This window comes from Marmota monax, unplaced genomic scaffold (assembly GCF_021218885.2).
Source record: "Marmota monax isolate L192 unplaced genomic scaffold, Marmota_monax_Labrador192_F-V1.1 WCK01_AAM20220418_F8-fsc00079, whole genome shotgun sequence".
Taxonomy (NCBI): domain Eukaryota; kingdom Metazoa; phylum Chordata; class Mammalia; order Rodentia; family Sciuridae; genus Marmota; species Marmota monax.
In genome coordinates, this window is record NW_026694099.1 from 631,187 (window position 1) to 654,855 (window position 23,669).

A 23,669-nucleotide genomic window follows, 5' to 3' on the forward strand; every position below is an offset into this window, starting at 1 on the left:
TTTTTTTACACAATGATTTTCAAACCTGGTTAATATAAGAATTATCTAGGGAGCTTTTAAAAACTTCAGTGCCCAGAACCCACCCCACACTGATTAAATTAGACCCTCTAGGGGTTGCACCCAGGCCTTCATACTTCTTTAAACTCCCCAACGTGGGCCAAGGTCAAGAGCCACTGCATGGATGTAATTATTCCAATTACCTTGCCATCTTTTTTCGCCTCCACATTCCTCTTATCTAAGTTCCTTTTTATTTGTAGTTTATTCTACTTTGTCCTTTTAGCAGATAATTCCATAATACTCCATTAAACCTTTTTATATGCTTTAACTTTGCTTTTTCTCATTTAACTCTCATTGCCCACTCCACTTATTCCATCTTCCCATTATGTTTGTTTGATTTTGTGTTTTCTTTAGTCCACATCAACATGTACATGGGCAGAGTACTTTGGTAGGTACTTAACTGGTACTGAAAATTAAGTTTGATGCAATAAGATTTTCTGTTAAATTCTATGCTACAGTTATAGGCTCCTGTCTCATGGAAGATTGGCATTTTGGCAAATATGCTCTCTTCTGAGGAAGCAGCAGCCTTGGTATATAAATAAAAGATCCAAAATAAATATGTTGCAACAAAAAAATAAAAGACGCATCCATGAATAGAAGGGAAAGAAGCCTTAACAGCAGTCTGAAGCTAAATATCAGCATCTCCCCTGACAAACTCTGAGCCTCACACTAGGAGGGAGATGCTACAATTTGCAGCAGAAAGAGAAAGGACCAGATCTTGTGTAGAACTCGTGAGGTGGTTCTTCGGGAACAGAACATCTGATACTTTAAGCTCAGTTCCTCGCTGTCAGGAGGCAAGCCTAAGAACACACAGGCCACTTGCTGAAATGCCAAGGTTGAGAAAAGGAAGAGAGAGAAGAAGATGGTCTCAGAAGCAAAGCCCTTCATTCCTCAGGGGAGGCCATGCTCTGGATCTGCCCACTTGCCCTCCAGTTGCCCTCCTGCACAGATAAGAGCCACCATGCAGCCTCAGAACCACAGGCCCTGCAGCTTCCTGGGTCTGACGAGACCCTGAAAGCCCAAATCACTTTTTTCCTTACAGATGCCATCAGACCCTGAGCAACCCACAGAAGCCAGCAGCTGCTTTCAGAATGATTGAGTGAATGAGTAAATGACTCCAGTGAAATTACTGCCTGGGAGAGTTTGTGGAAAAACTGAAAAGGAAGGTGGCTTTGTGGTCCCACACTGGTGCCGTGATACTCTGATGTGGCGCCTCAATTTCTCTACCTTCCCTATGCCTTGGTTGTTTTTCAGGAATGAAGCCAGATACCTTGTTGGAGCAACAAGAGCTAGAGAAATTTATTCCTTTTAGAAGAAAAAAAAAATTGCAGTGCCAAATTTTGCTATTCACCTGACTTGGTAGGGATGAGAACTCAACGGGCCAATTCTCTTGGGAGACTTAATACTGTGCCACCCTGCGTCACAGTGCTGCTGCTCTGCCTATGGGTCACAAACTGAAGGCTGCCCTCCTCCTACCCTCCAAACTGCTGAGCTGAACCCCAACGCAGGTCTAACCGTAGATCATAGGTGTACCCTTATGCATAATTTCCTGACTACCAACAACTACATGGAACAATGTCATCCCCACTTTATTGTTCAGGAAACAGGCCAAGAGGGAGAAGTTTCTTGCAAGTAAGTGGTGGGTTCACATGCAAACCCAGATCTTGTGAGTCTAAATGTAGTTGTCTCCATGACAGCATAGCTGCTTCTTGAGAACTGGAGTAAGCAGTGAGGAAAGGGGACCCAGAAATTTTAGGGCCTCTTCCAGCCCAATCTTGTGAATAATGCTGTGGCTGAGTCTTGTCTGAGCAGAGGTAGGACCATTCAGCCACCTACTTCTCAACAGTTGGTGCAAATTGTTAAGTGAACTAAGCCAGGCACAGAAAGACAGGCACTGCATGATCTCACTCATGTGTGGGATCTAAAACCATGGATTTTCATGGAAGTTGGGGGTAGAATAGTAGTTGCCAGAGACTGGGGAGAGTGGGTGAGGGAAAGGTAGGCAGAGGTTGATGTGGTTACTAAGTTATAGTTAGATAGGACTGAGAAATTCCGTTGTAATTTTGCACACTAATGTGGCTATAGATAATTGTACTGTTATTTCAGAAAGCAAGAAGAAGTGAGGGTTTTTTTCACCATGAAGAAATGATGCTTGTTTCAGAAGATATTTATCAAACTGATTTAAACATTGCTCAGAATATACAGGTATCAAAATATCACATAGTACCCCATCAATATGTACAATTTTATGTATCAGTTAAAATTAAATTTTAATTAAAAAAAGAAATGGAAGGTAAATTTAAGGAACATGTTTGAAGAACAGGTAAAGCAGCTCTCTGCTTGAGAACATGGCTGAGTGAAGGCTGAAACAGGGATTAGAAGACTCGCTGAGGTCCCTCCTGCCCTCAAATCTTTCATTTGTCCTTCTGTTCCCGACGAAGCCAATAAACATATCTTCCTCCATGACTGTCAGTTGATTTGCCTGGTCCTCCCAGCCAGCACCCTGGCCCTGAAAATGAAATATTAACCACATCAACCTTACAGTCATCTTACTCTAACAGAAAAGCAAGACACGCTTGTGGCAGTTTGCAAATCAGAGTCAACCCTTCTTTTCTTCACTCCCCAACCCTGTGTGGGAAGGCTGCAGGGAACAGCAGTTCCTGTACCGACAGAGCCTGACTTCAGGGCCACAGCCCAGAGACCTGGGTCCTTCCTGCAGCTCTGATCTTGGAATGAGCTGCTTCCTGTTCTTCTGCTCTCCTGTTGTGGACAGCGACATGCTTTCAGGTCAGACATCCTGTGGGCAGAAATCAGGTCGCTTGAGTCAGCATCTTTGAGGACCAGTGAGGGATAACACAGGACATAAAAACAGACCCAACAGCAAGTGCAAGGCCACATTGTAACTGTAAAACACTACGTGCAATGGAAGCTCCACAATTTCTACAAATGAGGAGCTGGAGGATGGCAATCTTGTTGCAAGATGCCTCCAGAACTTGCCTTGAGGCTGCATTTTCACAGCCTTTAAGAGAGCGTAAGATGGCAAGTAGTAGGAGACTGTCGATGATTAGGGGGAAGATGGATACTACCCCCAAACTGCTCTTGCTTCTCCTACTAACTGTTCAAATCTCAAGTATCATTGGTTTTTTGTTTGTTTTGTTTTTTGTTTTGTTGGCAAGGAGAAAACTCACATAGATAAGCAATGAAACAAGTGTTAGCAAATATAATTTCGTTTATTTCTCACAGAAACCTTGTGAGCTATCCCCCATTTTACAAATGGTAGAGAAAAAAATTAGTTCCTCACAAAAGTCACAAGAAAAGAAAGTGGCCAGGACCTGAGAAATTGTGACCTAAAGAATAACTGGGCGGAAGGAACACAGCCTTCGCAGAACTTAAGGTGGAGTCTGAGGGCAGAGCCCTGGCAGGCCTTTCTGCCTCCCACCTGAGCACCCCAGGACAGGAGCATTTTTGTCCAAGTTCCCTCTTGGCGCAGGGGCAGCTGCCTCTCTCTGCCTCGGGGAGCACTTCTCCTAGCCACACCCACCCCAAGCTTCCCCTGTCACCTCCTTCCCTCTCCTGCACTGTCTTCCACCTCTGGGCTTTGATTTATTGTTCATACCAGCCCTCTCTGAGGAATAGAGGAAAGTTTTTTCTGTCCATTAACAATAAACTCTTACAATTACCTCTAACTTATGAACAATATAAATCATAGTCATAAGCATACATACATTATTAGGATTTTCCAAGAAGGTTTCCTAAATAATTTGGATAGTTCTAGAAAGAAAGATTTATTTGAGCCCTGATAACTATTCCTTTGATATTGATAAAGCTTTAAGCCCATGGGTACTTCTGTCTCAGTGCTGTGTGTGTGTATGTGTGTGTGTGTCCTCATTCCGCATATAGAAGGTTTTGTCTCTACTCATGCCCCTACATCTGATATTTCAGACAGGTTCCCAGCAGGAATCAGGGGGCACTGTCAGGGTGGTTAGAGAGAATCTAGTGAAAGAGATATTTACAAAAGTGTGAGCAGATGCCAGGGATTGAACTGTGTTCCCCAAGAAAAGGATGGGGTTCTAACTCCTTGTATTATTCAGGGTTCTCTGTTGACAGAATCAATGGGAGATACTATATATATTATAATCATATATATATGATTTATAATCATATATATATGATTATAAAATGGGGATTTATTGGATTGGCTTATGGAATCAGAAACTAGATCATCCCCCAATGCCCCACAAGGGCTGTCTGCAGGCTGGACAACTGGAGGAACCAGTAGCTGCTCAGTCCAAGAAGCTGAAGGCTTAGACCAAGAAGGACCAACAATGCAGCCTCAGACAAAAGGCGTGGAAGTCCCCTTTGAAAGAGTGAAGAAGCTGGAGTCCAATGTCCTCAGGTGATCACAGCAGCCTTGAAGGACCTGCGCAGGAAGAATGGAGATTGCATCTGCTGATTCTCCCACCTTATTCTCCCACCATTTTGTTCCATCCATGCCCCAATCTATTAGACTGTGATGTCCACATTTGGGGTAGGTCTCCCCATAAGTTTGCTGTTCCACATGCCAATCATTCCTAGAAACACCCTCATTGACCCACCCAGAAGCCTTTTAATCTTAGGTATCTCTCAATGAAATCAAGTTGACAATTCAGATTAACTGTCACAAGTCTACCCCTTGTCAACTTGATACCTGAACATGACTCCTTACATCATACTTAACCTCCAAATAAACGCAATAATTCCTCCTAACATAATATAACTACCCTTCATACAACTGAAAATACCCTAATTCCTTCCCCAGAATATAATAAGGCAAAAATATTTTTTGAGTGATGCTTGCTCTTCTGACACCCCACTAAATCTATATAGTAGATTTAATATCACTTTAAATACTGATATTAAGGGCCTAGCACCGTGGTGCACATCTGTAATTACGTGATTTGGAAGGCTAAGGCAGCAAGATTGCAAGTTCAAAGTCAACCTCAACAACTTAGTGAGGCCCTAAGCAAGTTAATGAGAACCTGTCTAAAAATAAAAAATAAAAGGGCTGGGGATGTGGCTTAGTGTTAAGTGCCCCTGGGTTCAATCCCCAGTGCCAAAAAAAATTAAAATTAAAAAAATTACTGACATTAAGTCAATCAATATTACATTATGTTGGCAATTACCAAGAACACAAGTGAGGGCTGGGGATATTGCTCAGTTGGTAGAGTGCTTGCCTAGTGTGCACAAGGCCCTGGGTTCCATTCCCACCACAAGAAAGAAAGGAAGGAAGGAAGGAAGGAAGGAATACAAGTAACAATAAATGTTCTACCAAAATTGTAGCATTACCCACATCTTGGCCCACATTTATTGTTACTTGTATTCTTTTCTTTATTTTTTTAATATTCAAAGGACTTAAAATCAGCATACTTTAGTGGCATGGCCACATCAGTGTTTACAGTGTTTATAGCAGCTCAATTCACAATAGCTAAGCTATGGAACCAACCTAGTGCCCTTCAACAGGTGAATAAATAAAGAATGTGATTATATATATATATATATATATATATATATATATATATATATATATATATACAATGGAATATACTCAGCCATAAAGAAGAATGAAATTATGGCATTTGCTGGTAAATGGATGGAACTAGAGAATATCAGTTCCAAATAAGCCAATCCCTAAAAACCAAAGGCTGAATGTTCTCTCTGATATGTGTATACTAACACACAAAGGAGTGGGGGAAATAGAAGTTCATTGGATTAGACAAAGGGGAATGAAGGGAAGGGATGAATATACAACTAGGAAAGACAACAAAATGAATCAGACATAACTTTCCTTTGTTCATATATGAATACATAAGCAGTGTCACCATGTACAGCCACAAGAATGGGAAGTTATACTCCATGTACGGATAATATGTCAAAATACAATCTATTGTATGTTTAACTAAAAAGAACAAATTTTTAAAAAAGAAAACTTGCAGGAGAGAGTAACCTCCACTTACACAATACATAAGCACTTTCAGTGAACAAATCTCAGAGTAAACTATAGAAAATTACATTACATGATGAAAAAATAAGAGTAAACAAACATGTCCAGTTAATGGATGTGTATATAGGAACAAAGATATTATTAACAAAATAGGAAAGAAATACTCCTGGTAGTTACAGTCCTTGTTTCTGTAACTGGTCACATGGCCGTAGTTGGTATTTATAACTACCTCCTTTTACTACCCATTGTGTATTCCCTCTGTGTTCAACAAGAACCTCAGCAGATCTTGGTTCTTTCCCTGGAGGGATGACCCACACCTTTATTCCTAAAGGGTATGAGACATTTTTCATCCTGCCTGGATTGGGTTGTTGTAGCTTCCCACTGACCTTAGTAACAGGACATGTTAAAGTAAAAAGACACTCAAGGGATCTCCGGCACTCCAGGCCTACTCTTCCTTGCCTTCAATTTCCCTTTGGTAATCTGGATCAATCCCACCTTTGCCAACACCATAACTCCCTTTTTAGCCTATTGACTCAAAGGAAGGAGGAACCAAAGTGGCCGAGGGGTTTCTTAACTTCCAGTTTAATGAAATCATTGCCATACCTCCTGGTAGAAGCATTTTCCCTCTGGAACTAAGACTTCTAGGCTAGCACAGTATAAGGTTGAGGGGACAGGAAACAAAACCCTTGCTAGTGGATCATTAGGGGTAATGGTGAGTGATACCATTCCTGTTTCCACCCCTTGATTCTTGGATGCATGAATCCTAGCTATAGGAGAGACAGTACCATATAGTAGATGCAGGTTTAGAGAATCTTGCCCCACTCCTGCAAGTATTGCCACCTAACTCGTGCTGTACCTGTATCTTCTAAAGGCCATTCCACTGTCCTCTCAAACCAGCTGTTTCAGGATGGTGGGGTCATGGGAAGGCCTGTAAATTTCCATGCGCATGAGCCCATTTCCACAGTTCTTTGGCTGTGAAGTGAGCTCCTTGTCAGAAGCAATGCCATGTGTAGATGACAGTGGATAAGGCATTCTGTAAGTACACGGATGGTGATTTTTGCTGAAGCATAATGTGCAGAGAAGATAAATTCATTCCAGGATGGACAAACTGTTTCCCCTTCCATGATAGAAGTGGTCCAGTATATCAACCTACCACCAGGTTGCTGGCTGATCTCCCTGAGAGACAATGCTACATGAGAGGCTTAGTGTCAGTCTCTGCTGCTGTCAAACCGGACCTTCAGCAGGTCAGCCTTGATGAGTGGAAGTCCATGTTGCTGAGCCCATACATAACCACCGTGGTGATGTTCTCCCTCATTTCAAGTCCATGACTGTGGAATTCACCATTTGTATACTGAACTTCTAAAACTATGAGCCAGAATAAACTTTTCCTTTTTGATATTGTTCTTGTTGAGTCTTTTGGTCACAGCAATGAAAATGATGACTAAAATACACTTAATAACTTAAAATGTGACCCTTATTTGGAAATAAAGTAGTTGATGATGTAACTAGCTACCATGTGGTCAGAGGGGAGTATAGTGGTTCCAAACCCAATATAATTAGTGTTCTCATAAGGAAGTCACCTGAAGACAAAGATACACAAGAGAACACCAGGTGACAGTGAGGCAAGATGCTATAGTTAAGCAACTGCAAGCCAAGCCAAAGAACTCCAGAGATTGCCAGCAAGAGACAAGAGGCAAGGAAGTGTTCCCCCACAAGTTTCAGAGGAAGCATGGCCCTGTCAACACCCTGACTTCAGATTTTGAGCTTCCAGAACTGTGAGACAAAAATTTATATTGCTTCAAATCACCCAGTTTGTGATACTTTAAGGCAGCTGTGGGAAACTAATACACAGGATTATGGGAAAACAATAAAAAAAAGGTGAAACACCCAGGGGCTGGCAAGAGCTCCTACCTGCCCTCCTAGGCCTGAAGCATGGTGGGGAACAGCCTTTACTGAAATGTGCAGCTGCAGGAGAGGAGCTGTAGTCTCCAGCAGAGGAAGGCAGCCTCTGCCAACCCGCGCCTGGCAGGAAGAACTTAGGGTAAGAACACCCACCTCGCTCTCCTCCTTCCTTTTAGACTCCTGCTGGTGCCTCCCATTGGCTAGACCAAATGGGATACCAGGAAGTGAGGGAACCAAGTAGATACAGTCCATTAAGGTCAACCTCCTGGAGTAGTAGGAAGCAGAGTGGATCTGGAAGTATAATAGACTCAGTCTCAATTGAAAAGTCACTTCCCTGCCCTCCTGACTGGAACCTGGATTCTCTAATATGCTCTCATGATCCTCCCACTTCTGTAGAATATTTATCACAGAGAGCTGCAACAGAAAAATTGATTATGCAAATATTTAAGTGGTGATTGGTTCTTATGCTCCAACATAAGCCCTGTGAGAGACAAGAGCATGTTTGTCATTCATTTGTAAATCTCCAGGGTCTGATGCAGAGTGATAAGGTAAGAAGGCCTAGATTTATAGGCTGATCCCAGAGCTAGATGACTTGATATAAAAGATCAAGTATTAAGTCCTGAGAGGTAGACCTTGGTAACTTTCAAAGAATTAAAGAGAGTGAGCACCTCGATGTGGTTCAGGTGGGTAATGATGACACAACATTAATACCAAGTAATGTGGTCTCCTTGAGTACTTACTTATAGTCCTGCATAAATAGTGGGCAGGGTAGTTACTTAGATAAAATGCAACAGAGGTGTGTGGGAAGAGCAAAGACCAGGGCGCAGGTGAACTTGAACCATCCTTACCTAAATTCCCTCACAGTCTTTCTCAGTCACAATGGTGAAGTCAAGAAAGTTTAAGCACATTTTTCCTCCATTAGCATAGGATCCGAGGTCCTGGGCCCATCCCTAGACACTGCAAGACACCTTTGCCCTTGATTTTTTGCTTACCAAGAGACCCTCTTCCATGTTTTGGCTGTACTTCCTAATTCCCATTATTAGTTTACCTGTTCAATTTTGAAATTTCAAAAATTATTGGTTTTTAATTTCCAAAGTATATGTCCAAAAATTCAAATACTTCCTTCTTTTGAAGTTTCTATAAATTGAGGCTGTCATAAACCAGAATGTAGTGGTGATTTCTATGTTTTGTTTTGTTTGTTTTTTACAATATTTTGTTTGTGGAATTCAGTATAGGTACCCTTCAAGGAAAAAAAAAAAAGATAGATGAGCTCAATAAAGATCAGGAAACTGGTTCAAACTTGGAGACAGTGTTTCATTGAATTGCTCTTTTACACATGGGTGAATCACCCTTATCCAACTTTGCCTAGAGGGAGTTTGCAAGGAACACAACGATCATTACAACATCCTCAGAGTCTTTGTGCAGTAGTATTGATCTCTTCCTTTGATGGTTCTTTTGATTACAGCTGTAAATGTCAATAATTCTTCTTCTTGATATTAACTGTTAACATCACCACAGAGTATACACCATGTATATCTAATTTGGAAATGGAGCAATGATATCGAATTTAACTTCTAGGGCAGGAAACAGAAACCTTGCTATCAATCAAACAAGCTCCCCTCAGCTGGCTTTACTTATGGGACTACATCATTCATCTCAAAGAAGCACTGTCATCCCATCAACAGGAAGCAGGTACTGTGAGCCTTCTGTGGTTGGCAAGACTCCTCAGGGGAATGGGATGGCTGGGGACAGGAGCTATAGCACAAGTGCATCATACAGAAGGTGTTAACTGAGAGAAGGAAGCAGCTGGGGGCAGCTGGAAGGCAGAGGGGTCCCTGTGTGAAGCCGTGCAGAGGATCTGCTTCCTCATCTATCTCGCCCTCTCCTAGGCAAGTAAGGCAGGACCCAGGGCCTCAACAAAGCAAGGCTCAGCAGGACATGACCCTCACCAACACTATCCCTGAATTCAGCCCCCAGCCCCACTGAGCCTCTCTCTGTGCCTTCTCTCAAGAGTCATAACAGACACTGTGTTGGTGTCTCTACTTTCCTCCCAGGCCACACATGGACAAGGAGCCCACATGTCCCTTCCTCCTGATGCTTATCAAAGGAGGTGTCTTACTGGACACCCCTGGAGTCTCTGGCAGTTCTCACCGATTCACTGCCTTTTTCTCTCCTTCTTAGGAGCCTGCCTGGAATGGCAACTACAGGGGTCTAGGGCTGGTGTAGTGAGAACTGGAGAAATTCTACGGGTTTCTGTCAAGTCTGTAGAATTGCTAACTTTAGCACCCTCCTACATTCGCACTGTGAGGCAAAATGTCTCAGTGTGTCTCTTCCATTGTCACCCACTTATCGCTTATACAGAGGCAATAAACCAGATCAAGATATGATATCCACAGTTCCCTGCATTCAAAAATGAGCAAAAAAAAAAAAACCCAAAAAACTCTGTGGTGGATTAAGGTACAGGAGCCACTGTGCAAAGAATAGAAATTAATTTCTAAACAGCCTTCCCTGCTTTAGGCAGGGTCTTAGCACACTGCAGTGTCTCAGACAGTACGTGCTGCCTCATAAATTCTCCAGGCTGACAAGGTGAACAAACTCAGAGTCAAGGCTCCTTTCCTACTCTTCAACAGAACACATTTCCCCCAATATTAATTGAAATGATAGGACTGGACAGCTTTAATTTTTTTGTCAGTGCACTTCATTTGTTCTTCCAGCAAACACCGTCTTTCCTATCTGCTTCATGATGCTCCGTAGCGTTTATTACCCTTTGACATGCTGTGTATTTTACTTGTTTATTTTTCGTCCACTTCTCCACTGGAATACAAGATCCCTGATAGCAGGGATTTTGTCTGTTTTATTCATTGCTTTAACCCCAGCAGTAAGAACAAGTCTGGCACATATTAAGCACTCAATAAATATATATTAAGCAAATGAGTACATGAAAGATTTAATGAGTGAAGGCCAGGCGTGGCACCCCATGCTGAATGCAGGGGACAGGATGGTGCACAGGACTGCTGCTGACTCTGCCCACAGGGATGCTTCTCTCAATCTCTTCTGTCCCCTCCCTCAATGCTATTGACTGCAATGGAATTTTCTCTCAGGTTGATAATAAAGCACTCTAGGACCACATACAACTTCCTGGTGGTGAGCAGATGTTAATGCCCCTAAGTTCCTTGGATATCCTGCTGTGGCACTGGTAAAATAGGGAGGATGGGAACCTTTTTCTCTTTTCTCTCCTTCCCTCACCTTTGAGACCCAAGGACCCAGGCCTTGAGTCTTGGGTTGACAGGGAAAAAGGTGAACGCTTCTACTTGATTTCACAAAGGAACGTTTCAGACTTTCTCACCAAAGAAACCCACAAGAGCCTGCTATTTTCATAACCAAAAAACACAATAACATATTTTCCTAAGTGAAACAGCAATTCCTAACCCCCTACCACCTCAGACATCACATAATCTGGGTATTCTTCAAGAATACAGAATCCACTGGGGTGTGTTTATTTATTTATTTAAGCTATTTACACATCACAAACTCATACATTTATGGATTTAGCAGCACACAGTAGTGTGCATCAAATGCTGAAGACATTATCTGGAGACATGCTCAAGGGCTCGTGAGGTTGCAGTCAGCCAGCATGCCACACTCAATAGGAAAAAGACCTGGTGATGGGACACAGGAAGTCAAGCCAAATGCAATTGCTTGTATTAATTTAAATAAGGTCAGACTCCCAAACTCTGTATTTAAATAAGAAATCTAACCGTCATAAGTTTTCTTTTTACCTGGATGCAGAGAGTAGACTAAGGAAGTTTAAATTATCCTTTTCTGGCTTAAGGACTAAACCTCATGAGTATTTATAGCTTTCAGGAAAAGAAATGTCAGTATAAATATACTACTAGGGCAACAAATTATTAAGAAGGAAAATCAATCCCAAGTATAGATTTTAGAGATTAAAGTTGTGTTCATAGAATGTAACAACATTCATTTATTCATTCAATAACAATTTATTAAGAACCTACTGTGTGCCAGGTACATTTTTAGAAACACTAGGGATATGGCTCTGGGAAGTTCATGAAGCTCATATTTTGATGGAAATAAATACAAAATTAAATAAGTAAATATGTTAGATAAATAAAACAGAGAGAGAGAGAATATCAGAGAAGGTGTTGCCAAGGGGCTAGAGAGATTACAATTTTCCATCAGGATGTCAAGGAAGGTGATATTTCAGCAAAGGCCGGGATATGGACAGGGCACCCAGTATTTGGAATTTAGGTGTTTTCTGAGTCCTCTGTTAGAAATAACATTTTAATGTACACTTTTAAGACACATAATAACAATAGCTTTTCTGTGAGTTGGGAAAAGGAAACTGCTTTTCCTACTTATCTTGCTGAGGGGTCTTACACAGTAGCTCAAACTTTCATTTTTCAAGCCCAGGTGATGGAAGTCCACTAATTAGCACAAAGTATGTGCTGGGGGATAGATTGGAGTAGGGAAGCAGACCAGAAAAGATCAAAACTTACAACATGAAAAGGATGAAGGCAGAATTAAATTATTGACAAGTGGAAAATGAGATGTCGTCATGTTAATCCCTTTGCCTTGACTCTCTCCCAACTTGTGTGACCATATCTATGGACTGATTCTCCAGAAAAGGAAGGTGTACAAAGTGGAAGATGCATCTCCTTTGCTGGTCCCAAGCTGCCTCCGCTCTAGGACACAAGCTGCAGCCTCGGCTACACTTGCAGATCAATGTCCCAATAAATTATGAAGCTAAAATAAAACACATGCCACCCAAGTGAGGTTCTTGAGTTTTCCTCCTCTCCATGAAGTCATTCCAGAGAAATCTGAGGAGTAGGGTGACTGTGTGCAAGCCCACACCATGCTTTAGGGGTTCAGCCTCCAGGGCTACCGGGCATGCTGGAGTCACAAGCCTGGGCCAAGTTCCAACTTCACTTGCCATCTGACAAAGTATTATTCAGAGGCATTGAAAAGGGAAGCCAGCCTCCACAGGGACAATGCCAAGGAACTGCAGCCTCGTGTGTGCTGTCTTAGCTATCATGTGGGAGGCTCTTCCTACATTGAGACCTCAACCATGTTTGCTTTGCTCCTGTGCTATAATCATGAGTGAATGGCAGGAGATTAACTGCCCTGGTCTTCTAAAGCAGTGAGGAAGAGTTTCATGCACCAAGTTCATAAATAAGGATCAAAGAACCACAAAGGGGCCAGGGTCACTGGCACTATCAGTGGAAATCAGAGAGGTGGCTCAGCATCAATGACCCTCTTCAATAGGAAGAATCAGCTCAAAGTCTTTGAGTTCACACCTAGCCCATTTCTCCACATCAAAGCCGATTTCTCTTTGCATATGAGGATATCCACTCCTACACGCACAGAGTGGTAGAACAGTGAGAAACTTTAACCTCTGCCTGATTTCAACCTTTTCAGGAGAAGAAGTAGAACATGAAGAATGGAGAAATGAAGTGAATTCCCCAGTATCACACAACCAGTTAGTGGCAAAACCATAAGAACTCTGAATTCTTTCCTCCATACCCTGACACCTGGTTGCCCCAGGAAAGTGCTCTATTACCCATGCACTTCCGGTCCACATCCCTGCGACTCTCTCCTCCGGCCACCTGGAAAATCTTTCTCTTTCCAGCCAAGCTGAGTTCCCAACTTGTGGGCTTAGAGAACAAGAAGTTTTCTCTCTGTTGTGGGAGTACAAGGCCCTTGAAGAACTCCAGAGCTTGCCTACAGTTCAGTCTGTGATCTCTGTCTCTTTCTAAAGAAATTCCTTGAAGTCTCAAACACTGCCCTGGATTTTTTGCATTCCTATAGATACCTAGCATCATACTGAGCACATAGCAGGTGTGCAGCACGTGTTGCTGGGTGAAAGAAGAAAGGCTGGTCTCCTTCTCTCTCATCTCAACCTGTACAACCCTGCTCATTAGGGATCCTGCTCCTCACAGCAGGGCCTCCAGCCTGCTCTGCTGAGGAACAGATGGATCAATAGCCACAGCCTGCCTTACAGTCTTTCCCTCCTTCCATTCAGAGACAATAGCGCCCCTCCTTTCTTTTTCAACAAAAGGGAAAGTCTACAATAGGATAATGCTGTAAAGAAAAATAAAGCCAATGAGGTGCCATGATTATGACAGTTTATTATAATCACCACTGATGAGCCCCTTCCACAGGATAAGGCCTGGTCCGTTTCTGAGTTGCCCTAAGTGAGCCACAAAGAAATTAGACAATGTTTAATTGCTATGCATGAAGTTATTACAAAATGGAAAAAGAAATCTTAGACTATAACTTGGGTTTCAAATCTAGTTTTGCCCTTTAAGAATTTGAGCCCATCACCTCCCTGGACTCATTTGTAAGGTGAAGAAGACTGACTAGATACAGCCTGAGGTCCCTTCAATAAATCCTATGATAAGTCATCCCCATTTCAATTAGTTGGGAAAAGAAAAGCTTTCTGAAGATTCTGCAAAAAGAATTTTAAAATGAAAATTCCCTTGGAAAAAAAAAATCATTAGCAACTGCAAGAAGTTACTAGTAATAATCATGATTGATGTCCTACAGTCTTGGAGAACTTTTTTATATGCAAGTCACTGTTCAAAGTAGTTATGTTCTAATCTGTTTAATCTTCACAAGGATCCATTGCTATTTTACAAATAAAGAAACCAAAGCATAAGGAGGTACAGGTATTGCCCAAGGTCACATGGCTGGTAAGTGGCAAAGCCAGGACATAAGCACAAGACAGCCTGCTTCCAAGGGTACCACTATGCCACACAACCAGAGAGTCTCCTTTTTCTGGAATATATCAAAAACTGATGATTAAAATCATGTCTGTGGGCAAAGAATGAATTCATTGCCCTCCCAGAGTCCTCTCTGACTTTCATAAACTACTCTATCAAAGGAAGTGTGCATAGAGACCAGGACAGTTTCCTCTCGTGTCCCCATGATGCTGCCCCTTCACTCGGCATCTGAGAAGACCAGCAGCCTCTGGGTATGTCTGTGGCACTTTTCCATCCTCAGACCCCAGCACCTGGTGGTATGCCTCAGCAGATCCTCCTTGCGCTGTCTCTCTATGGCAAGCAGAAGTGCTCATTGGGAGGTGAGGTGAGAATCTTATTCTGTCTCTTGAGATTCTTATCAATGCCTCCTCTTGCCTAGAGGTCCAGTCAGTCTTTGGAGGGACAATAGAAATATTGGAACTCCCTGATACTTACCTGCAAATCTGGAGTTTAACTTCAGACTCTTCTATATGAATTGGTAACACCAAACTTCTGCAATGTGAATGTGTTTCCAAACTTAGTCTTTTGAGAGATATTGAGTATTATCCATCTTCCGTGGAGGGAGACTTGTTATCACTTGTTATCAGTGACAATTTTGACAATCAGTTGTATTTACAGCCAACAGACTAAAAGAGGGGGACTAAGCTGAATATTATTATTGTGTTTTGCCACTGGGAACCCAGAGAAACTGAGAGGGACTGGAATCTCCCTGGTAGCCAGAATAAAAAGAGAATCTGCATGTACAATCTTTCCCTAACTGGATCTCCCCCTCCCAGTATACACCTCCACCCTGATCATATCTGAACTACACTCTTATCCTTGTATGAACATTACTTTTCCATTTTACTTCTTTGAATTGCCTTGGTCTTTTCCCTTCTGACTTACTGAATCCAGAATTGGTTGGGGCAAAGAGTGAGGAGAAAAGTGACAGATGGGGGCCCACCAGGATGAATTTTGAGAGAGCCTCTCAGTAGTCCTATTGGCCAGAAGGATTATTCTGGATGTTTACTGGGTATGTATAAACCTAACCCTCACCTGCCTTTAAGGTGGGGCTGGCCGCCCAACAAGGTTGCTTTTCTTAGCTCTTGACTTTTGGGACACGGGGGGAAATAACAAAGGTCAAAACATGTGATTCATGCCAAAGTGAGAAAAAGATAGGAGTGGGGTTTTCCTGGAGTTCCAGATGCTACCTCCTATAATCCCTCCCATTTGCAAATCCATGATAACTTTTTCACTCACTGCTTTGACACGAAGTCTCAGTACAATTAAAAAATATGTTTTCCTCTCTTAAATAAGTGGCAGTAGAGTGAAGATAGGAAAGCCATATATAAAAACAAATAGGCCTAATCATTCACAAAAATATTAGTGTGTGTTGAACTTAAAAGCAACCTACAAATGTCCCTAACTTTGGCAAGATCCTTTCACCTATCTTAACACAAATGATTTAAGAAATTTTGATTATGAATTGCCTGTATGTTTATCTCTGAGAGTTCTTTTATGAATGAGAAGAATCAAAAATATGAGAATCACAATGTCTTGCTTAGTAGTTCTGGGACCTTAAAAAAGACTTCTCTCAAGATCATTGTAATGTTTTGAGCAACTAGTAAAAAAATAAAATAAAAAAGACTTCTCTAAGCCTCTACTCTAAGCCTCATCCATAAAATAGGGGTAATAATTTCAGAGTCATTACAAGTATTAAATTAATTAATTTCTGGTGAGTATCTGGCAAACCTGGGTGACTGGCACACTAAAGGTAGTCAGTAATACTAATCCTCCATTCCTCCCAACAATTAATGGTCAGAAGTGGACTGATTTTCACTCAGAAAAGACTGAAAGATGCATAATAGAAGGATCATGCCGATGACCACTAGCATTTTTCCAAAATAAGAAATCCACATGTACAGCCAGCATACTTTTCATAAAAATACCTCATTACACTGGGTGCAACGGCACATACCTGTAATCCCAGCAGCTCAGGAAGCTGAGGCAGGAGGATTGTGAGTTCAAAGCCAGCCTCAGCAACTTACCAAGACGCTGTCTCTAAATAAAATATAATACGGTCTAGGGATGTGGCTCAGTGGTTAAATGCCCCTGAGTCCCATCCCCAATACCAAAAAAAAAAAAAAAAAAAACTCATCAGGAGTGTTCTTCCCATACAACCTCCCTGAATTCTCTCCTGTGCTACTAATGATAGTAAAAGCCCTAAACACAAGACCACCACTGTGAGGTCAATCTCATCAGTAAGACACTGTGCCCTCGTTGCCCTTAGTCTGACTGGAATGAAGGTGACTCCACTTCACCAAAAGTACTAGGGAGAATGAATTTTTAATACCAAACTTCTTTCCAACTGATCAGGTTCGAATGTCTGGGACAAAAGCTGTACAAGGGGGTCTCAATTTTCAGAAAGCTTGGTCTCATCCAGCTTCAAGGATGGTCTCTCAAAGGATCTCTCCATCTTAGGATATATTTAATAAAGGGATATATCTAATTTAGGAGTAGAAAGACTCTTTCCCATCCTTAAAATGGAAAAATAAAATTAATTACTAGCCTGTGAAGAGTGACACTTGTCCATCCTCATGTTCCCCATGCTGTCTGCATAGGGCAGTTTTCACTATACTATGTGGCCAAGAAAGCCAAGTTCCCCTAAATGAATCCTGGGGGTAAATATCCTCATTCCAGTCCTCTGGCTTCTTGCATTAAAGAATTATAGGGGCCTGGTCCAGGAAAGCCAGGGGATCAGAGCTGCTCTCTTGCCAGAAATGCCTGTTCTGATGGGAGCCATCAGGAGGCACATCTGTGCCAAACCCCATGCTGGAAAGCAGCTCTCTGAGATCTGAGGAAACTTCCACCTGCTAAGGAGGGCCAGCCGCCTGTTGGAAAAGAAAACTGTGAGTCAGAACATTTACTCCTAACTTTTTGTGTGACTTTGGACAAGTTGGTTAATCTCTTTGAGCCCAGATTCTCATCTGTACAATAAAGAGTTATATTAGATTACCTCCAAGGTTCCTTCAGCACCAAGAAGCTATACAGGTCTCTGCCCAGAAAGAAAGAGGAGCATTTAGCCATGGGACAAAGGGGATCAAATTTGTCAGACTCCCAAGACTTGCGAAGCACAGATCCCTGCCCTGCTGATGCCTTTATGTGACCTGATAAGGATAAAATTTAAAAAAGGAACTAAATGAAATACACTCATGATTAATCAAAGGGGATTGAAAGTCATTGCTAACCCTACAGCTACCTTGCATCGCCTCCAGCTCACCTCCCTTGGGACACTCCTCCTCTTCTTTAATGCCTCCTCATGATTCTCAAAAACTGTGATCACTCAAGGTTGAAGCTTTTAATCTCCCATGTATAAAAGGATATGCAAATAGAGTTCAGTTTCCTGTTGAGTCTCTGCCAAGGTCTTAGCCTGGCAGTTCTGGGAAAGGAGCCAAAGACCTCGTATTTCTTGGCTGTTAACATTCTCCCATCTGTGCTCAAGTCAGCAGCCTGGGCTTCAGGCTGTGGCTTGTCTTTAGTCTTACAGTTTCCCAAGTTTTCTAAAGGAACCCTTTAGAATGTTCCTGCAAGAAAGGAAGATACAGCTGGCTCCCAAGCAACCAGACAGAACATTCTCTGGCTATATTTAGGGGCAGTAAGAAAAAGACTGGGAAGTGTACATTCCTATGCTATAGTCTGAGAATCCAAACTTACCAGCTACTTGAGGTACTAATATTAAGTAGGTCTTAGGCAAGGCTTGCAAAAAGTCATCTTTATTTCCAGTATGGAGTTTTCATACCTACACAGGCAAAGTCAAGGCCCTTAGGTACAGTAATAGCCGCATACAGCATTCAAAAACAAAAGGCCTGAAAACACAAACCATCTCAGGGTGTTTCTGAGCCAGAGGACCTGCTAAACCACAGAATCAGGGATCAAACTAATTGTCCCCTGTGTGTCCATTATTGAACTCACAGAATAGCAGCTTCCCTTTTTACTTGACAAGAGGCATCCAGACCCAAGTATACTGAAATGTTGCTACTAATATTCTGATGGAAAATCATATTTTTTAACCTACGTTAAGTCCGACCACTTATTAAGCATGGAATTTTCACTTTTTCTGCAAGTATCATGACTTATTTGTATTTCTCAGTATTTCCTTTCTGAAGCTAACTCCCTTGTCTGTACATTCTCATTTCCATTACAAGGTTAATGTACAAGTTAAATTTTTGAATTTCTTCAGAAACCTCTGTGGAGAGATTTCCTCTTTCATTTCTCTGTTATCTCAGGCAACCTGAACTATCTTGTGACAGTATAACATTAGTTTTTGTAAAATGCTATTATTATTTCAAACCTGGTCATTCAATTGGTATCTTCTGCAGCATTTATTCCTAAATCTCTATTCTTGATCCTTGGGCCTCCACTTTTTTAAATCATACCTTTTTTGAAATCTACCCACACAGAGTGTTGATCTCTATAAACTTTCCACCTCTCAGTTCTCTTTCCCAGCTCCTCACTTTGAGTTCACATCTTCCAATGATTATTATGCCCAGACTGTTTTTATCTCAATAGGGAAGTGACCTAAACCAGGTCCCTTCCTATTCCTGCTTTTTGCTTCTCGGCCCCACCCCATCTCATGCAAGTCTGAAAGTTAGCACCACCTTGCGCCATTTGTGGGCATTTTTCTCAAAGACATGTTCCCAGAGCAGGGTTTGGAGACTGAGCCTGAACTCCACTGACCTTACAACCCTTGAGGATTCCTGTCTCAGAATGACTTGGGAGATTCTACCTATAAGGTCCAACAACACCATCACTGCATATGTCATTAGGAAAGGTTGAGCCATTGCCATATCACTCCTGGAAAGCCTCAAAAGTGAACCTTGGAGTCTACACAATCTACAGATCCTATAAAGCTCCCAAGCATAGTCCCAAGTGTACCAGTTGTGTGGACTGGCTACTCAGATCATAGGCCTTGGATGGAAGAAAAAAGCACTATCACCTCAGACAACTCCATCTCTCTGGGCCTATGTTGATTTTCTATTCCACACCTCATTCTACAGTGTGCTTAAGGCAGGCCTGGTTTACTCGCAAACAACCCAGAACAAGTCAACACAGGCTTGTTAGTCTAGAGGCTCAAAGTAAGTGAATCTGACTCCAGAGAAAAATTGTCCCCTCTCTCCAATGTAAATACTCCAAGTCTCTGTGTAAAACAGGTCTCTAATTACTCTATTTCCATTGGAATATAACTCTCATAGTTCCTGTACATTGCACATACAGAATTTAGAATGAAAATTGAGACTCTATCCTACATGTTCTGATTAACTCCACTATCAGTGCATATCAATTATGTGGAAGGGAGACAATTTTGTACCAGCATTTACTAACCTTTATCTTAATGAGAAAAATGAAAGAGAAACTTTTTTTCTACTATACCTTTCTCTCTGTATAGATCTTTCCAGTAAGGGTCAGGATGGCTGACCTTGGTGGTTTTGCCATGGCTCTTTGGCTTCCATACCCCAAGCTATCTTGTCTCCATCATCACATCTGGAAGGATCTCTTTGTTCAGTGGTGTGTATACCACCACACTGATGCCAATAGTCATATCTGGCTTGGCTAATAAACCTGGAAGAGCCCATTTTCTAAGAGGAAATGTGGGAAGTGGTGGGACAAGTAGGCCCCAGGGCTGGGAAACTGTTCACATCCACTGCTGACTTGGCCTTCTCACCAGCTGCCTCATCCAACAGATGCAGCTTCTTTATGAGGCAACAGAGCCCCCATAATGTGCACTTGCTGTGGTTCCCTGTACCCCTAACAGCCCACATTTGAGTTCCTTTCCAATTCAGAGAACAAAGGTTTCTGGCTTTGGGCCAATTCTCAACAGATGTGGGCTGCAACCACTAACTACCCAGGAAGCATGCACCAGAGCAGGGCATGAGAATTGGCTTCTTAGAAATTCCCATACATCATGAAAATAGAAAGGAGACCAGTAGAGTGGAGGAAGGGACTGGGGGAAGGAAGAGGGGAGGGGCAGGGGAGGTGCTAGGGAATGAAATTGACCAAATTATGTTATGTGCATGTACTAGTATGTCACAATTAATCCCACTATTATGTATAATTTAAATGCACCAGTTAAAAATTTGTTTAATTCCCATGCATGTGATACCATCAAGCATTTAGCACCCAGTCAAAGAGAGAGACTGAAAGACTTTCTCCAGGGCATCTCTGGGTTTTTAATTCACTCTTTGGGGAATTGAGAAGACTGAGTTCACTAAAATTAAAGAAGACCGAGACAGAGTTAAGGAAATTATTAGAAAGTAGGTATTGCAACTTTACATGTACTTTAGAAAATCTGCAAATCTTTTCATAAGGTTAATATAACGCCTTCCTATGTCACTGACCTTGCTCATCTCACTCTCTGAATCCCACACAGTGGTCACACGCTGGATAGACACTCAAAGCCATGAGCATCAGGACCTGGCCTCTCTCTATAAGACAATGGCAATGGAGAGTCTGACAATTGGAATATGATTGCTAGGCATATTGTATTGTGCCAGGCTTCACAAGGATGTCCTTGTATTGCAATGGTGTGTAAAAGATTGTACCCTGGCTATCCCCTAAGTCTGTAAGGTTTTTTAAAACCTTTTCCCCAAGAAAATAGTCATTGCTGGGCCTACTTGGTAAAGCTAAGAAAGGTAAGAAGGAGAGGGGACAATGTGCAAGGAAAGAAACACAAAGACATTAGAGCTGGGCAGAATATTGTTGTGGACTCAGGATGTTTATCACTTTAATTAATATTAACCTGACTGCCCCAGAAAATGTCAAGATCAGTATGAGGATGTGTGTTTTCTAGGGGACTCTGAAAGAAAATATGAAAACCTGAGGTGTGCTATTGCCAAAAGAAAAAAGAAAAAAAGTGTGTTTATTATCTGTGGCTGCTTGACAGTGGCAAAGGGAGGCTGCCGGCCGTCAGCCCCTGTGAACTGTGAAGTAGGTCCTCCTGTGCCCCATTTTCCTCCCTAGGCCCTTTTCTTGGATCCTCCTCTTCATCACATCCTTCATACACTTTTATTCTCTTCAAAACCCAGCCTCAAAAAAATGACTTGAAGCAGTATTTCAAATGACTTGAAATATTGGAGTGATGAAAATGAGGGAGACTTGAATTTTTCAAAAGGGAGGAAAGGGAGCCTTGGGTTTTAAAAGAGATAACAGCCATAAGCTAAAGACTGAAACAACCATGGAAGAATTTTCAAACTGTGAGAAGCACCGCCCAAAATGAAAGATGGAAGGCTGCCCTCTCTTTGGAGACTCCACATGGGTCAGACCTGGAGAGTCTGAGCCTCCCACAGTGGGCGCTTCTCCTCCCACATCCAGGAAGAGGTCTGGCTGGGCATCCAGAACACAGAATTGATCATGGAGAAAGGCATTGCAGCACAGGAAACACGAGGGCCAGAGGGTCGGGGAGACACCTGGGAACACATTTCATTTCAATAGCAGGAACAGCTTTGTAATAGCTCAGCAATGAAACAAGCGTCCTTGTCAGCAAGTGAGCTCAATGGATAGCTACACTGGGAAACCAGTCTACACTGGCTAGGATCTAAACTCATGGCCCTGAGCTCCTTCCTCCCTAGAACTCATTATTCAATTCTCTGTTGAAAGAAAATTAGGACTGCCACCAAAAATTAAGTACATTTACTACTTTGGTATATTTCTTCCCAGTTTTCATTTTTAATGTACATATTAATTCATAGTCTATAAATGTAATCATACTTTACAGGCACATTTTTATCATTTCTAACATTATATGATCAATTTTCTATGTTTGGGGTACTTTCCTACTTAGTATGTCTAATAAGCTACATTAATGCTGTATCTAGGGACATACTGTTGTTTTCTCAATCAATTTTCTTATGGTTGAGCATTTAGGTAGCATTTACATTTTTCTCATTACAAAATTTGCTGTGATGAACATATCTAAACTTGTAACTTTTTCATTATTTAAGATTATCACATATGTATACAAATTATATATATAATTTATATACATAATTAATATGATACATATATATGTATGTACACACATACAGTGATATAAAATAAAGTAAGAAAGCCCCCATTTTCCTCAATTAGAAGATTCAAAGTTAAGGATTTGGACCAACTTGAATATATAAACCCTTGGGATCTTATATTAAATTGTCAAATTCTGCTTAGAATTTTGAATTCATTAATTTAATTGTATTACATATTTATAAAATATTATATGGATTTTAATTGCTGGTTTTTTCTATTCTCATAATTCATAAAATAACTTTATTCAAATTCTTCACAAATATCAAACCAGTGTATTCATCACCATCAAAGCCACTTTTTGATCCTCAAAATTTTTTTCAGCATATATCAAACTCACTTTTGTCTAAGTTCTTTAAAGTATGGCACATCATCACCCCATATGTAAAGTTTTCAAATATCCATTCTTGAGTCACAACATCTATTTACATAATATTAGAACCATTGTTTTAATACTTATCCTATGAATATTCCTAATCTCCACAGTGGAACATTTAGTTTAAACAATATCAAATACTAGCAATTTTCAAGGCATTGGGAGACCCAAGAACAGTTGCTTTTTGTTAAACTACTTAGTCCAGCTGGCTTCCATAAGCATCCATAAGTAACTGTTGTTGAGATCATTCCAACTTATTGTGCCCTCACTCAAATGCACTGTACTGTTCAAAATCAAATTATTGAGCACAAGCATTGCAATATTGTGCAATATTGCTTTTTGTAATTTTTGTAAGAAACCAAATATAAGGGCCTCACTCTTCTTTAAAATAATAAACTTCACTTTATATTTAAATACATATATTTCTCACAGTAAATCCCCCACAGCAAACATGTTTCAATAAAAATATGACACTTTATGTTGCTACTGACATCTTTCCAGCACTAAATGTATCACCTTTTCTAGGAAAATCAGT

General features: G+C 41.3%; 1 long non-coding RNA gene across 2 annotated transcripts; it reads right to left on the reverse strand.

Moving 5' to 3' along the window:
• Nucleotides 1-2,209: 2,209 nt before the first annotated feature.
• Nucleotides 2,210-18,033, reverse strand: LOC124107272 (uncharacterized). Of its 2 annotated transcripts, none has more exons than XR_006856353.1 (2): nucleotides 17,978-18,033; nucleotides 2,210-2,854 (listed from the first exon to the last, which is right to left on the reverse strand). It is a non-coding gene; the product is annotated as an uncharacterized LOC124107272 (long non-coding RNA). The 2 variants fall into 2 exon arrangements; XR_009228707.1 differs by lacking the exon at nucleotides 17,978-18,033 and adding an exon at nucleotides 16,676-16,816.
• Between the last annotated feature and the right edge of the window lie 5,636 nt (nucleotides 18,034-23,669).